This window comes from Oryx dammah, unplaced genomic scaffold (genome assembly GCF_014754425.2).
Source record: "Oryx dammah isolate SB20612 unplaced genomic scaffold, SCBI_Odam_1.1 HiC_scaffold_3, whole genome shotgun sequence".
NCBI lineage: Eukaryota > Metazoa > Chordata > Mammalia > Artiodactyla > Bovidae > Oryx > Oryx dammah.
In genome coordinates, this window is record NW_024070187.1 from 37,729,714 (window position 1) to 37,744,888 (window position 15,175).

The window sequence follows — 15,175 nt, forward strand, 5'->3', positions numbered from 1 at the left end:
TCCACCAACAAATGTCATACTCTGCCTGAGCAGGCTCATTTGCCCACTGCTCTTTGGCAGCCAACAAATCCAGCTTTTGAATGTCAGTCAGCTTGACTAGGTGATAAGCACAGAACTTGTTGTAGCCAGTGGCTCTGTGCCTGCATTTTTGCACGTGGCTTGGTTGGCCTGGGCTTCCTCAGTAGGCTTTCACTGGAGTGAGTAAAGGGAGAGACTGTGCCCTCACAGAACCTCACGTTAAATTTTACTTTCCTCTTCCACACCAGTTCAACCTACCTGTGAGCTGGGCTCTTGGTGCTTGGAGTCAGAGAACCTTGTATTACCAAGCTCCTGTTTGCAAAACTCCTGCCTGGTTGGCATCTTTATTTTATTAACTGATTCTTTTACTCTGGGTTATGCATTGAATAACTGCCTTCAAAAACAAAAGGAGTTGAAGTCCTAACCCTCAGTCCCTCAGAGTTGAAGGTACCTACCCTCACTACCTCAAAATACGACTTTACTGGTAAATAAGGTTGGGACAGATGTGATCACTTAAGATGAGGTTCTACTGAAGTGGGGTGGATCCATCATCCAGTATGATCTTATCCTTACAAAAGGGGAGATTTGGGCATCGATATACATACAGGGATAACTCCATGTGGAGACTGGAACTATGCTATCACAGGCCAAGGAACTACTAAAAACTAAGGGAGAGGCCTGAAATAGATCTTTCTTTAATGTTTTGAGAGGAAGCATGGTCCTGCCGACACTTTGATCTTGGATGTCTAGCCTCCAAAAGTGCAGGACAACGAGTTTCAGTATTTTTAAGCCACTCAGTTTGTGCTTCTTTGTTATATCAACCCTGGTAAATGAGTACTCTCTGTTTACTCAACTCTTTCACTTCTCTTTTTAAACTCTGTGTCATGCACATACCTGCTGAGCTAAAGTTAAACTTGACATGCTTGCATCCTGGTCTAGAAAGCAATCTGGGCTTCTCTACATTGCTCTGCTTTGAGCTGTTCTAATATAATTGCTTTTTAAAATCAGATTTGATAGTAACACCCAGACTCATTACCGAACAGCTAAGTGGTAACTGTGAATAGTTTATCCTGGATGCCCTGTGGAAGTGACAGCTACCCTCTCAAGTCCAGCAGTAGATCACGATGGTAGACCCTTCCTCATGCCAGGCTGGACAGACCATGTTAAAAGACTTTAAGCATGGTCCTGAAATTACCTCCACAGGCCAACTAGTGCCATAATTCATTTTTATTCTATAGGTCCTTTATTCAGTCCTTAACTCCAGAAATACATTTGCCAACTTGGAATGTTAGAATTACTATAGAACTATCAAGGTAATTTAAAATGAGGTTAATCATACTTCTATTTAGAAGTAGTCTGGTAACAAACCTGTGTATGTGTGAGTGTGCGCACTTAGTCATGTCCGACTCTTTGTGACTCCAAAGACTGTAGCCTGCCAGGCTCCTCTGTCCATAGAATTTTTCAGGCCAGGAATACTGGAGTGGGTTGCTATTACTCACTTCCGGGGGTCTTCCCAACCCAGCGATTCAACTGGCATCTCCTGTTTTCTGCATTGGCAGGTGGATTCTTTACCACTGCACCACCTGGGAAGTTCAATCAACCCAAAACTCTCTCTGTGGCGTTTTCAACAGATACATTTGAATAGGAACCATGTTGGCATGTTGTATCTAAGATTCAAAAGTGAATATTTAAACAGGGAGCTTCTCTATATGTCCAAATTAATAAATATTTATTAAGTGAGACTAAATTAAGATGCTATTAACTCCTTCAGTTTCTTGGAACTCATCTTGTGTCAGGCACAACACTGTGGAATGGAATACATAATGTGGAATCGGCCCTCTTCTCAGCAACTTTCATTTGTAGTGGAGAATCTCTTTAATTCTCCAGGAAGGGAGATTAGATAAATGAAAAATAACTGTATTGAAATCTGACGTGAATAAAGTGACTTAACTTATAGGCAAAATTATGTGAACAAATTGAAAATGAAATGGCAACCCACTCCAGTGTTCTTGCCTGGAGAATCCCAGGGACGAGGAGCCTGGTGGGCTGCCGTCTATGGGGTTACACAGAGTCGGACACGACTGAAGCGACTCAGCAGCAGCAGCAGTTATACAATCAGAAAGGAAGTGGGACAAATCATTGAAGTATTAGTCAAAACCAAGTATAATAATTGAATTAAATTAGGTTCTAGACTCATATTCTGGCAAACTGTAAAGTGTCTGTGCTGCTACTATTCTGCCACTCTTTTTCACCACTTAACACCTTTCCCTTTTTCCCTGTTTCAACTTTGCAATCTCAGAAACATACTTTTTATACAAGACACTTAGTAAATTTATAGCAGCACAGACAACAAGCAGAATATTATTAGAAAATTTCTGAGGTCATTAGCACAAAAATGCAATTATACACTTTTACTGCTCAGTAGAAGGTCAAGCACAGCATGTGCATTTCTTTTATTACCAACAGTCAGTAGAAGGGGAAGGGATGCTAATTTATTTGAGAGAATCTGCTTCAGACTGTTATCCTAGTATGTGCTGTTTTAATTAAAATCACTAGTATTAATTACTGTAAAAGTAGACTCAGTTTGGAAAAAACATTCTAAAATTGAAAAACTTTTTTATTTTATTTTAATTTTTCTGGGTCAATGTATGTAATTACCACTAATGATTCATCTAAGAAGGAATAATGCCAGGAGGTAAGAACTAGATGGGGAAACAGTGGAAACCATGTCAGACTTCATTTTTTGAGACTCCAAAATCACTGCAGATGGTGACTGCAGCCATGAAACTAAAAGATGCTTACTCCTTGGAAGGAAAGTTATGACCTACCTAGATAGCATACTGAAAAGCAGAGACATTACTTTGCCAACAAAGGTCCATCTAGTCAGAGCTGTGGTTTTTCCAGCAGTCATGTGTATATATATGTGAGAGTTGGACTATAAAGAAAGCTGAGCACCGAAGAATTGATGCTTTTGAACTGTGGTGTTGGAGAAGACTCTTGAGAGTCCCTTGGACTCAAGGAGATCCAACCATTCCATTCTAAAGGAGATCAGTCCTGGGTGTTCTTTGGAAGGAATGATGCTAAAGCTGAAACTCCAGTACTTTGGCCACCTCATGCAAAGAGTTGACTCATTGGAAAAGACTTTGATGCTGGGAGGAATTGGGGGCAGAAGGAAAAGGGTACAACAGAGGATGAAATGGCTGGATGGCATCACCGACTCGATGGATGTAAGTTTGAGTGAACTCCAGGAGTTGGTGGTGGACAGGGAGGCCTGGTGTGCTGCGATTCATGGGGTCACAAAGAGTTGGACGCGACTGAGCGACTGAACTGAACTGAACTGAACTGAACTGAAGAACTAAAGAGGGAAGACCTGGTTTTTAGTTTTGATTGTGCTCCCACCTTGCTGTGTAGTTATGGATAAAATGTGTTTTTTCTCTGAGCGTTATTTGTATCATTTGTGAAATCATGTGCATTAATCATGATCATTAAGTTTCCCTTCAGCAGGAGGATTCCATCTCACAAAATTAGCTCTTTTAGAGCAAGAGGCCCATAGGATGTCTTGGATTCTCTCTGGTTGGATACTGACCAATTGCTCTTGCTGCATAAAGCTTAGTCATCTCCAATAATGTAAGTTATTGAGGAAAGAACTAGTAATAATAAGGAATATTATTGGCCAGACACTATGCCAAGTCTCTATTGAGTGATTTCTCACCATAAACCAGGGCAAGGTTGCTTATACTATCCACATTTATAGATGAGAATAGTGCTCTAGGTCATTCAATTGGGAAGTAAAGACCAGATTTGAATCCAGTTGTACTTTACTCCAAAGTCTGGGCCATGGAGCTATGGCTTCTGGAGTGAGTTGAATGGTACTCACCTCCAAAAATGATTTTCTATCTCTGAAACCTGTGAATATGGCCTTATTTGGAGAAAGGCTCTTTGTAGATGCAATTAAGCTAATAATTGCGACATAAGGTCATTCTGGATTTAGGGTAGGTCTTAAACCTTTTCCCCCCCATTTATTCTGGTTTATTGATTCATTGAGGGGCTTCCCTGGTGACTTAGTGGTAAAGAATCTGCCTGCCAATGCAGGAGACTTGGGTCCCATCCATGGGTCAGGAAGACCCCTGGGAGGAAGAATTGGCAACTCACTTCAGTATTCTTGCCTGGAAAATGCCATGGACAGAAGAGCCTGGCAGACTATAGTCCATGGGGTTGAAAAGAGTCAGACATGACTGAGCAACTAGAACAATTGGCTCATTAAGAGAAATGTGATGGAGGAAAGAGTAATGGTGGGAGGTGGGGACTTCTCATCAGAGTCCTGAGAGCTGGTGGGGAAATAGCTCTGGACTGTGGGCTGGCTGTTGTCAATTTTTACTGTGATGCCTTTAAAAAAATTATTTATTTATTTATGGGTGTGCTAGGAATTTGTTGCTGTGTGTGCTTTTTCTAGTTGCAGGAAGCAGGTGCTACTCTCTAGCTGTGGTGCATGGGTTTCTCCTTGCTGTGACTGCTCTTGTTGCAGAGCATGGGCTCAAAACTATAGTGAGGTATCACCTCCCATTGGTCAGAATGGTCACTGTCAAAAAGTCTACAAATAATAAATTCTGGAGAGAGTGTGGAGAAAAGGGAATCCTCCTACACTGTTGGTGGGAATGTAAATTGGTACAAACACTATGGCGTTTCTCCCAAAAAATGAAAATAGAGCTATCATATGATCCAGCAGTCCCACTTCAGGGCATATATCTGGAAAAGATGAAGGCTCCAATGCAAAAAGATATATGCACCCCAAAGTTCACAGCAGCACTATTTACAATAGCTGTTGTAAATATATATACACATACATACACACACATACATACAATGGAATATCACTCAGCCATATAAAGGTACGAAACAATGCCACTCACAGTAACATGTATGAATCCAGAGATGATCATACTAAATGAAATAAGTCAGAGAAAGACAAATATATGATATTACTTATATGTGGAATCAAAAAATTTGTACAGTGAGATCCCTGGTGGTCTAATAGCTAGGACTCAGGTTCATTCCTTGATCAGAGAACAGAGATCACACAAGCCACTCAGCATGGACAAAAAGAAAAGAGTGCAAATGAATCAAATGAATTTATTCACAAAACAGAAATAGATTCATAGTCATAAAAAACAAACATATTGCTAACAAAGTGGTGGGGGGAATAAACTGGGAGTATGGCACCCCACTCCAGTACTCTTGCCTGGAAAACCCCATTGACAGAGGAGCCTGGTGGGCTGCAGTCCATGGGGTCACTAACAGTCGGACACGACTGAGCGACTTCCCTTTCACTTTTCACTTTCATGCACTGGAGAAGGAAATGGCAACCCACTCCAGTGTTCTTGCCTGGAGAATTCCAAGAATGGCAGAGCCTGGTGGGCTGCCATCTGTGGGGTCGCACAGAGTCGGACACAACTGAGGCAACTTAGCAGCAGCAGCAGCAGCAGCAGCATGGAAACCAGAGATATACATGATCATATGTAAAATGCACAAACAACAAGGACCAACTGTAGCACAGGGAATGATGCTTAACATCTTACTATAATGAAAAAGAGTCAGAAAAGAATAAGACATTTTGATTCTGGACTTCTGACCTCCAGAAGTGTGGAAGAATAGATTTCTGGAGTTTTACCTAGCAAGTTTGTGGTAGTTTTTTTTTTTTTTTTTAATAGTAATCTTAGGAAACTCATACAACTTTTAATCTGGTGGATTCTTAAAGTCATAGAAAATTTTTCTTAAATGCAGACATAAAGACTTGGGCCAGATAAACTGAGTGAGGGTGATACTTGTACACAAGCCATTTGGTTGCCACCAGCCCACAAAACACTGTGTCCTGGGAATTACCACCCCCAACCCCATGCTTGCCCTCCACCACCATGACTCACCTGTCATGGCTAGAGTCACCTGTCAGAGTGACTGGAATTTGCCATGTCCTTGGCAATTGCCTTGCTAAGATTCAGAGTTCCAAATTGTGGGCTCCCCAAACCTTCCTTAGGCTTATTGTTTCTCAGAAACAACTGAACAAATATTGCAATGGTTCAGTACAATTTTAATTTTAACTATGAAATAAAATATCTGAAAAGTTAAAAAGAAAAAATCAAAGTGTTGGTCACAGTGTTCATGAAGCTGTCCCTTTTTCCTGATTATCTGAAAGGAAGATTCAAATTCTTAGCAGGATGATAGGAAAATTAGTCTGGAACTCAGGTAAACTCTCCAATCTCCAATCTCAAAGTGTGGAGAGAGATATATATATATAGTTTAGCTTTTTCATAGATATTTGTTCAGGGTAGAGTGAGACTTGTAGAAATGCAATCTTGGCTAAAAAGTGACCTTGTTCCCTCTTTATAAAATTCAAAGCTACCCTTGTTTGCCAAACTTATAGAGAAATAGGGTTTTATGTCTGGGAAAACCCACAAAAGACTTAGATAAAAGTTCTGTGAGAATATTAATCTACATATATCAGAGTAAATAAAAGCATTTCAGTGGGACAGTTTCCTACTCTGTAGAAGGATAATGGAAATGACACCTAACTTGCAGGAATCTTTGCAAGATAACCTGGAGAAGCAGATGATACCTAATACAATGCTTGGCACAGGTAGGTGCCGCCCACATTGTTTTTATTTTCGCTAATGTCTTTTAATAAACTTGACATATATTTTTTCTTTCAGTCTCATCTGCTTTATGTTTTCCTAAGTAGATACTTCTCATAAATAAATTTTTAGCAAGAAATTATTCTAAAGTATTCTGTATGTATTGATATACTTTTAGAAATTTTTGTTAGGTGTTTATTTAGAAAAGATGTGTGATCATTGTTTAATGGAGTAGTCATAAAGACAATACTCTAAATAAGGAAAAAGATAATGTACTATGGTTAAGTAATAATTTTATCTCCTTCCATGCTTGATTGAATCAAGAATCGTTTTATTTGGTTCTATAGAGAAGAGGAAGGGGGTTACATCCCTTTGAACCTCAAGGACTAAAAGCAATTGAAGATTATCTTGATCTTTTTACTGAGCTCTTCAGCAGAGTCTGTCTTGTCTGTGTTTGGAGAAAGGAGATGTTCCCAAGAAAAGAAGATCATTTGGTAAAGATAATATTTAAAGATTTGCAAGACCAGTTTTTCCCCCCCTTCTTCCTACACCTTCATTTTCTCATAAGTATCACAGAAAATCCTTTTGATAATTCAGTAGAGTTTGTTAATCACAGATTATTGGAAAATTGCTTTTTGGTAAATGATAAGATTTGCCTATTTCAGTAGAAGACAGCAAATAATGTTCAGTAAATTTTGTTAGTATGGTGTTATGGGAAAGCTGTTTCAGGTCTTCAGCCTTAGGCTATCTATTGGTGCAAATTGGTGTCACAGGTAATTGGAATTCCTTTACTAACTTTAAAAATAATACAAGTCAGTATTTATTAAATGCTTTCTGTGGTCTCGGTATTGTGCTAAAACTGCATATATAATCTCATGTAATCTTTTTCCTGTGTCCATTTAAAAGGTGAGGAAATTGGAGTTCAGAGAAATCATATAATTTGCTAAGGCTACACAGTAACAGTAACAGTGATTGCTAACAGTATTTACTAACAATAGTCCAGTACTGATAACCAAACTGTTAGCATAAGAGTGTATTACTGACCCAAAGGGTCAAGAAAATACATGACTTTTTAACTTGTCATTATGTGCTGAATCAAGGAATGTTTCACACTAAACTGCATGCAGATTTATTCCTGCATGTTTTGGTTAATCATGTTTGGTTAAGCTAAATGTTTTAAGTTTAATTGAAAAGAGTAATATCAATACAATCAGTTAAAGCAGAACATTTAGCATTAAATTGAGAGCTGGCAGAGGAAACTGGCAGGCTCTTATATTAGTTATCTATTTCTACATAAGCTAAAACAAACTTAGGGACTTAAAATAACACACATTAATTTTTCTCGCAGTATTTATAGGTCAGGAGTCTATGCATAGCTTTCCTGGGTCCTCTGCTTTAAAGTCTCTCGTGAGGCTCTAATCAAGTGACAGTAATGGATGCGGTGTCTTATGAAAAGTTGACTGGGGAAGGATCTGCTTCCAAGCTCACTTGTGTAACTGTTTCCAAAACGATGTTCTTTCTGTGTTGTTTGAGGGTCAGAGTTTCTAGTTGATTTTTGAAGGAGACTGTTTTCAGTTCCTCGCTCCCTGGACCTTCCCACCATGGCAACGAGCTTCGTTAGGCAAGGGAGGGGAGTCTGCTACTGAGGTGGAAGTCAGAATGTTTGCAACTTAATCACAAAAGTGACTTTTTGTAACTTTGAAAAATTCTACTGGTACTAAAGGGAGTGGATTATAAACACTGGATAGCATGCAGCACAAACCATTGAGGGCCATCAGAGAAGCAACCTACTCTAAATTCTTCCTCTTTTTTTTCTCATTTTGATATTTCATGGAATGTTATATTCTTGATACCTTGCTAGAAATAATTAAAGAGAGAGCAAGTTTCTTAAACTGGGTTCCCTGAAATCTTTTTTCTTGTGCTTTTGGTATAATTTGACTCTCTACTCTTTGGATTCTGCAATTCTTAGGTATTCATTACTTATAGACTATGCCTCCTATTTTTACATCAAAGTCTATAGTTCATTTTTTAATAAATTTTACTTTTTAGGACAATATTAGATTTACAGTAAAACTGAGCAAAAAATAGAAAGTTTACTTATACTCTCTAACCTCTCCCATACAACCTCCCCCACTATCAATATCCCATATTATTTGTTACAGTTGATGAATCCACAGTAATGCATTATTAACTCTCAAAGTCCATAACTTACATTAGGATTCTTTCTGGGTGTTTTATGTTCTATAGGTTTTGATAAATATATAATAGCATGTATCTACCATTATAGTATCATGCAGAATAGTTTTATTGTTTTAAACATTCTTTTCACTCCCCTGACAACCATTAATCTATTTATTTTCTCCATAGTTTTGCCTTTTCCCAGAGTGTCATATGGTTAGAATTATACAGCATGTAGCATTTTCAGATTAGTTTCTTTCAGTTAGTAATAAACATTTGTTTCCTCCCTTTCTTTTCATCCTTTGACAGCTCATTTCTCTTTAGTGCCAAATAATATTCCATTACCTAAATATGTCAGTTTCTTTATCCATTCAACTCCTGAAGGCTACGTTGTTGCTTCCAAGTTTTAGCAATTATGAATGAAGCTGCTGTAAACATCTGTGTGCACATTTTCTTGTGAACCTAAGTTTTCAACTCATTTGTATAAATACCAAGGGACATGATTGTTGACTCATATGGTACAGTATGTTTAGTCTCACAACAAACTACTCAGCAGTTTTTCAAAATAGCTCTACTATTCTGCATTCCCACCAGCAGTGAATGACAGTTCCTATTGCTCCACAACCTTGTGTTCTTGCCTTGCCAGCAGTCACTGTCAGTGTCCCATATTTTGGTCATTCCAATAAGTTTGTAGCGGTTTCTCATTGTTGTTTTAATTTGCAAGTCCCTAAATCCCATGGACAGAGGAGCCTAGCAGGCTACAGTCCAAAGGGTTGCAAAGAGTTGGACACAACTGAGCAAATGAGCACTCACAATGATATATGATATGGAGCTTATTTTCATATGCTTATTTGCTATGTATATTTTTAAAATGCTGAGATGTATCTTCAAGCCCTTTGCTTATTTTTAATCAGAAACTTCATCTTATCATTGAGTTTCAAGGGTTCTATGTATATTTTAGATAACAGTTCTTTATCAGATATATCTTTTGTAGCTATCTTCTCTCAGTCTGTGACTTGTTTTCTCATTCCCTTGACTTTGTCTTTCACAGAGCAGAAGTTTTGAATTACAATAAAGTATTATTGACCAACAAATTATTTCAACTTCGCATTTGATTTTGTAGCTATGAAAGCCATCATTGAATTCCAATGTCATCTAGATTTCCGCTATGTTATCTACTAGGAGTTTTATAGTTCTGCATTTTACAATTAGATCTCTGATCCATTTTGTGTTAATCTTTGTGAATGGTATAAGGTCTATGTTTAGATTTTTTTTGCATGTGGATATCCGCTTGTTCCAGCAATATTTGTTGAAAAGTCAGTCTGAAAGAATTAAAAAAAAAAAGAAAAACAAACAAACAATGAAAAAGCCTTGAAACTCATAGCAATTATAGCACGGTATCAAGATCTGCACAGTCATGTCGTCTGCAAGCATAGATTCATTTCTTAATTTTCGTGCCTTTCATTTCCTTTTCATATCTCATTCATTAGCTAGAATTTCTAATATTATGTTGAAAAGGATCTTATAGTTTATAATTGGAGAAGGAAATGGCAACCCACTCCAGTACTCTTGCCTGCAAAATCCCAAGGGTGGAAGAGCCTGGTGGGCTGCTGTCTATGCGGTCGCACAGAGTTGGACATGACTGAAGTGACTTAGAAGCAGCAGCAGCAGCAGCAGCATAGTTTATAATATGATGTTGAAAAAGATTCTTAATCTTTTTCCTGATTTTAGAGTTTCTCACCATTAAGTATGATATTACTTTTAGGCTTTTCTAGGTTTTTAAAAAATTAGATTGGGGAAGTTCCCTTCTAGTCCTAGTTTTCTGTGAGTTTTTAATCATGAATTGTTGTTGGATTTGCCACTTTCTTTCCATGTGTTTATATGATCATGTGACTTTCCTTCTTTGGCCTATTGTGTTTTGTGCTGTCCTTAGCTGCTCAATTATGTCTGAGTCTTTGAGATCCCGTGGACTGCAGCCTGTCAGTCATCTCTGTCCATGGAGAATTCTCCAGGCAACAATACTGGAGTGGGTTGCCATTCCCTTTTCCAGGGGAACTTCCCAACCCAGGGATTGAACCAAGTTCTCCTGCATTGCATGTGGATTCTTTACTGTCTGAGTCACCAGGGAAGCCCAAGAATACTGGAATGGGTAGCCTATCCCTTCTCCAGGAGATCTTCCCAACCCAGGAATTAAACCAGGGTCTCCTGCAGTGCAGCAGATTCTTTACCAACTGAGCTACCAGGGAACCCTTAGCCTACTGATTGTAGTCTATTATTTTTTCACCTGGCACTATTTGGGAGAGGGGCTAAAGTTTTTACTAACTCAATTCAAGATGAAGAAATATAAAGCCTGGTTTTGCCCTTATTTCCAAACGGTCTTCTTCAGTGCAGCCCTATGTTAGTAAAAACTAATATTTTCATAGCTACCTGTAGTTTCTCAATCACTTTAGAATTTGGAGAGAGGAAAGAGTGTGATTGATTTTTGCCATATGAATAGAGCTATCAGAATTCCTAATAAGAGTAGTACCAAACTTAAAGTGAGAATATTATGTGTGTTAAATGAAATTTGTATTTGAGAGAGGTAAATTAAGTACTTGGTATATGATAAACAGTCAATAGTTATTTCTTTTTCTTATTTCCTTTTTCTTCTAATGATGATGATAATGATGGCTATGATCAGACTGAGCTTTTTTGAGTATTATAATACATATTTTTTTTACTACCTAGATTACATATGCATATTTCCAAAGTTGTACTACATGTGCTAATGTTTTTAATGCATTTCATGTCTCAGGTAAGGTAGAATATAAAAAATATAATGTAAATTTAACTGTACAAAAAGGATCTTCACGACCCAGATAATCACGATGCTGTGATCACTCATCTAGAACCAGACATCTTGGAATGTGAAGTCAAGTGGGCCTTAGAGAGCATCACTACGAACAAAGCTAGTGGAGGTGATGGAATTCCAGTAGAGCTATTTCAAATCCTGAAAGATAATGCTGTGAAAGTGCTGCACTCAATATGCCAGCAAATTTGGAAAACTCAGCAGTGGCCACAGGACTGGAAAAGGTCAGTTTTCATTCCAATTCCAAAGAAAGGCAATGCCAAAGAATACTCAAACTTTTTGAGCACAATTGCACTCATCTCACACGCTAGTAAAGTAATGCTCAAAATTCTCCAAGCTAGGCTTCAGCAATACATGAACCATGAACTTCCAGATGTTCAAGCTGGTTTTAGAAAAGGCAGGGGAACCAGAGATCAAATTGCCAACATCTACTGGATCATGGAAAAAGCAAGAGAGTTCCAGAAAAACATCTATTTCTTTATTGACTATGCCAAAGCCTTTGACTGTGTGGATCACAATAAACTGTGGAAAATTCTGAGAGATGGGAATACTAGACCACCTAACCTGCCTCTTGAGAAATCTGTATGCAGGCCAGGAAGCAACAGTTAGAACCGGACATGAAACAACAGACTGATTCCAAATAGGAAAAGGAGTACGTCGAGGCTGTATATTCTCACCCTGCTTATTTAACTTATATGCAGAGTACATCATGAGAAACGCTGGACTGGAAGAAGCATAAGCTGGAATCAAGATTGCCAGGAGAAACATCAATAACCTCAGATATGCAGATGACACCACCCTTATGGCAGAAAGTGAAGAGGAACTAAAAAGCCTCTTGATGAAAGTGAAAGAGGAGAGTGAAAAGTTGGCTTAAAGCTCAACATTCAGAAAACGAAGATCATGGTATCTGGTACCATCACTCCATGGGCAATAGATGGAGAGACAGTAGAAACAGTGTCAGACTTTATTTTTTGGGGCTCCAAAATCACTGCAGATGGTGACTGCAGCCATAAAATTAAAAGACGCTTACTCCTTGGAAGGAAAGTTATGACCAACCTAGATAGCATATTCAAAAGCAGAGACATTACTTTGCCAACTAAGGTCTGTCTAGTCAAGGCTATGGTTTCTCCAGTGGTCATGTATGGATGTGAGAGTTGGACTGTGAAGAAGGCTGAGTGCCGAAGAATTGATGCTTTTGAACTGTGGTGTTGGAGAAGACTCTTGGGAGTCCCTTGGACTGCAAGGAGATCCAACCAGTCCATTCTGAAGGAGATCAGCCCTGGGATTTCTTTGGAAGGAATGATGCTAAAGCTGAAACTCCAGTACTTTGGCCACCTCATGCGAAGAGTTGACTCATTGGAAAAGACTTTGATGCTGGGAGGGATTGGGGGCAGGAGAAGAAGGGGACAACCGAGGATGAAATGGCTGGATGGCATCACTGACTTGATGGGCACGAGTTTGAGTGAACTCCGGGAGTTGGTGATGGACAGAGAGGCCTGGCGTGCTGCAATTCATGGGGTCACAAAGAGTCGGACACGACTGAGAGACTGAACTGAAATGAACTGTACTGATCTGAACTGATAATAAAGGTAAGTAAATTTTTATTTTTACCAAGTTAAGAGAAAAATATGAAAAGGGTATTAGTACCTCAGCTTTCATAAGAAAAATATAAGTAAAGAATACTGCTATAGAATGACATACAATATTATCCCAGTAAAAGCATCCTGGTTAGGGAAATGAATAGATGCTTAGAAAGGCCACTGAGATCCTGAGTTTCCAGTGCTTGTGATTCCACTGTGTACTGGATTGAGGGAATTAAAAAGGAATCAAACTATTCTTGGGAAGGAGGGGGCAAATTAAATTGGGAAATTAGGATTGGCATATAATGATATATACACTTTGTGTACATATCCAACTCTTTGCAACCCCATGGACTGTAGCTTGCTAGGCTCCCCTGTCTGCGGAATTCCCCAGGCAAAGAATACTGGAGTGGATTGCCATTTCCTTCTCCAAGAGTTCTCCCCAACCCAGGGATTGAACCCGGGTCTCCTGCATTGCAGGTAGATGTCTGAACCACCAGGGAAGCCTGATATATACACTACAATGCATAAGATAGATAGTGGGAACCTGCTGTATAGCACAGGGGCACAGGGGCCTTACTATGGGATGACCTAGAGTGGTAGAATGGGATGGGGTGGGAGGGAGGTTCAAGAGGGAGGGTATATATATATATATATATATATATACACACACACACACACACAAACACAGACAGCTGATTCACTTCTTTGTACAATGGAAGCTAATACGACATTGTAAAGCAATTATACTCCAATAAGAAAAATTAAAAAAAAAAAAGAAATTGAGAATGACTTTTAGAAACTATATAGCAGAAAAAGATATGCAGTTTTGTAGGTGATAGCAAAAGAGGGATGGTAATAGGAGCAGGATATTATGTCTGTGCTTGTAGTTTGGTGTGCAACACAAACTCTCTCCATTATTTATCACAAGCTTTTTCAATAAACTCCAATAAATCTGCATGGCTTATGAGCAGTTTGATAAAAGGATATGTTTTGAAGGAAGAATGTGCAGGACTAAATTTATTTTTAATTATTGGCGTGGTGTGAAAACAAAGGCCACCTATTGAAAAATAGGCACGTTTTAACCAATAATTCAAATTCTCTGTTACGAGTGGTAATGTGCTGCCTCCTATTGATGCAGACCTGAACATGATACAGACCCTGCCTTCACAAAGGTCACAATCCTTATTACAGCATACCTTGTAAATCTCACAGTGTATTAGTTGAAAATCTGTTTAAAGAGTTATTGGCAAATGTGCCTTGAAAAAGGATTCCTTAGTTAAAGAGGTTTGAAAAATATCGCTCTAACTCCTCTTGGAGATTCCCAAAGCTCTTTAGTACATTAAAGACTGAGATGTCTGTAATTAAATGTACTCTATAGTCACACGTGCTTATTTAAGTGTATTTAAGCTAGTCTTTCCCAAATGTATTCGTTCGTGAAATTAATTTTTAAAAGAACATCCCTGTTATCTACTCCTGGACAATATTCCCTGGGAAAATCTCATTTAGAAAACACAACTTTAGCAGGAAAAAAAAAAGTGTAAAATGTTATGCTTTTGTAAGGGGGCATGAACTTGTTAACATAATAGCGTACATGAAAGAGCTCTCTCTCTTTGAAAATACTCACCCTGTTAGTTCATTGTATAAGTAATAAGAGCTGCTGTAACAAATAATTCTTAAATCTTAGTAACTGAGACTAATAAAAGTTTATTTCTTGCTTAAGTCACAGTTGCAGTGTTGATTGGTAAGAAGCATTGATCCTTGGAGTCTTTCAGTGAGTCAGGCTTCCTGAAACCATATTCTGAAGCTTCAAGGGCTTTCCCTTGATTCTGTGCCCTCTGTTAGCATATAAGCAGAAGAGATTCCTCATAGAGAATTATGCAGATAATTTGGGGAGCCATACCTAGAAATGGAAAATACCACTT